The following is a 3,058-nucleotide window of genomic DNA, read 5'->3' on the forward strand; positions in this document are numbered from 1 at the left end:
CGCCCCGAAGGCCACCCCGAATCCCAGTTGAACAGGAGATCTAGCCCTTTGACTTTTACCGGACGGGCTTTGACCAGTGGTCTTTTCCACCTGGTTGTGACAGGTCTGCCCATAGCAACATCCCCGAACACGGTCTGGACACAACCCACCATTAGATTCCCTCCGGTTCTACCGGACTCGCACGATTCCCACTCCAAGTGACGACGACGCTGCCGTCCGCGGAAGGCAGGCCACACCACGGAGCCCCAAGACGGGTGTCTACGCATGCCACAAAACTTTCACACATGCATCAGGAGCCATGCGATGTTTCGGTGGCATAGCTACGCCCCGAAGGCCACCCTCTAACCAGATTTGCTCCGATGTCGACCAGTTCCCCCCTCCGTGACACGGCGGCAGCGACGTCCATGAGGGGGGCAATCGATATACCATTGGGGTATGATTTCTGTTTAGACAAGGCACATTTGTATTGTAAAAAAATTACTAAAAAAATACAGGTATGCCTACGGTAAGGCTGTAGGCATAGCTGCACACACAGATCTGAGGTATGCCTACGGTAAGGCCGTAGGCATAGTTGTGCACACGGTCATGGATCGATGACGTGGCGATGCACGCAGATTGATGACGTGGCAGAGGGCATGCGCCACGCCTACGCCGTCGGCATATCTCTGCCACGGTAGACTAAAAAAATACAGGTATGCCTACGGCATTGCCGTAGGCATATATGCGCACACCGATCTGATGTATGCCTACGGTATGGCCGTAGGCATAGCTGTGCACACGGTTGTGGATCGATGACGTGGTGATGCATGCAGATCGATGACGTGGAGGCGTCCAGGATCGGGGATGTCAATATATCTATGCCAGCTATGCCGACGGCCTAGCCGTAGGCATAGGCTCCACGTGGTAGCCCTATGCCTACGGAAAAGCCGTAGGCATAGTTTTTGTCTCATTTTTTTTTCTCTTTTTCCTGTTTGATTTCAGTGCCGACGGCCGCCGTTAGCCCCGTCGGCATAGTTCCTACACCGTCAAACGGTCGCCTCTGACCGGGTAGGCGGGCCTCATCTAAGACGACGGCATCATCTATGCCGACGGCCCCCGTAGGCATACCTCCAGAGGTCCCGACGGCACTAGTATGCCGACGGCCCCCGTCGGCGTAGATCAATATATGCCGACGGCATTTCTATGCCTACGGCCTACCCTAGGCCGTCGGGATATATCAATCTATGCCTACGGGGGCCGTCGGCATAGATGTGGCCGTCGGCAACTACGTTAATTCTGGTAGTGATCTAACCCTGTCATCCAAACACCTCTTTGGTTAGAGTTAGTTCATGGTTAGTTCAGGGTTAGAATCTAACTCTAACCTCTAACTGAGTTAGAATATCCAAACAGAGCCTTTGTTTTGTTTTGCCTACTGTCATTATACTGGAGGCTTTAGCGTTGTTTGTCATATACAAGTTGAAATGTGTGCGCCTTGAAAACCGTAACAGCACCGGCGCGAGATCTGAAACCGAGTATTGTTAGATATTGTAGCTCCATAGGATGCCTTACTGAGAGAGGCGGAGTAAACTGATGTGAGCAGCCTGTGGCGACTCCATGCTAGTAGAACAGTACACATCTCTCTTATCTTCTTTTCTAATTTGTATTCTGCAGTGCTCTCTTACTATAGAGTACTGAAATGTCTGTTCTCTTAGTTTCTGAACAATATACATCTCTCTTATCTTCACTTGTAATGTAAACAAAATTTGTACAATTGGTTCATCTCTGGGTTAATGTTTCTTTGACCGTACAATTGTCAATGCTTTTTCTTTAAAGGAGGATGACCCCCGGCCTCTGCATCTGGAAGATGCATGCAGCCATTTTATTAATTATTCACAAAGACCTTACAAAGTAGTACATCAGGTAGTGTGAAGTCACCATCTTAGCAACATATGTCGCTACTCCTATCCACTTGATGAAGGGGTGCCGATAGTCCGAGACTAATACCAAATTGACATCGCATAAATGCCTAACATCTAAAGCCGGAGACCCCAACCAAGCCATATACTGGGTTTGGGGTGCAAACCAGTAATTGTCAATGCTTATGCAACTGGTCCAGAGTTTTCCAGCTTTTTTGGCTATGTTCACTGCTATCTACGATCAGGATTTTCACACTACACTACTTTTATCGTGGTGGAGAAGCAATAGACTTTCAGTTACAGTAAATGGTACCATTTTTTCTGTCCGCTGACAGGGTTTGCACATTGAACACAATCGTGCTGTTTCTCATGGCAATGTGGGATGCTATCTTTAGATTCACAAGTTTTGTAGTTGAATTGTATGGAATGTCAGTTCAATTATGTCCATGTAATAAGCCATCTATGCGTGGAATTTGATTCTAATGAATATTTGTTCGGCACTAGTACCCCATTCTAAAACATATGATAATTAGAATGTGGGTTGTCAAACTTTCTTCACTGTGATCGCTAATACATAGAAAAACTTCCTGTCAAACTTCCATTGCTAACTATCGCATTTATGTTTTAGTTTTAACTTCTAACACAAAGTAGTGTGTTTTTGTTCTGACCAGGCATCACTAAATCAGGACGTCAGTTATGCTGAGGATTACTTACTGCTCAACTGGTTATGTGAAAAACACATCCGACTACTGATGGATCTGTATGTAGGCTCGGTCAAAGATTTGTTTTCAGCCGATTTTTTTTTAGATTTCGGCCTAATTTCGGCCATTTCGACTTGGGGCGAAAAGTCCCATTCAGCCAAAAAAAATAAACATTGGTCAAATTTCAGCCGTGCCGCCACCGTTGGGTTCTCCAACCGCCGGCAAATCTCGCTTCCCAGCAGCCATCCTAGCCATCGATGCAGGTATCCTTCCTCGTAACACTCACTCTAGTAACAGTCATGTCATGTCCCACGATTGGTGCAACAACACTGTTCTGACAGTGGAATTTTGTGAAAAAAGCACCATGGTATTCTAGGATTAGAGCCATGTGGAGTTACCAACTGGAACACAAATGACGCATCAGGATAATAGATAAGCAACATCACAGCTCACTATTTTGAT

Source organism: Triticum aestivum, chromosome 7B (genome assembly GCF_018294505.1).
Source record: "Triticum aestivum cultivar Chinese Spring chromosome 7B, IWGSC CS RefSeq v2.1, whole genome shotgun sequence".
NCBI lineage: Eukaryota > Viridiplantae > Streptophyta > Magnoliopsida > Poales > Poaceae > Triticum > Triticum aestivum.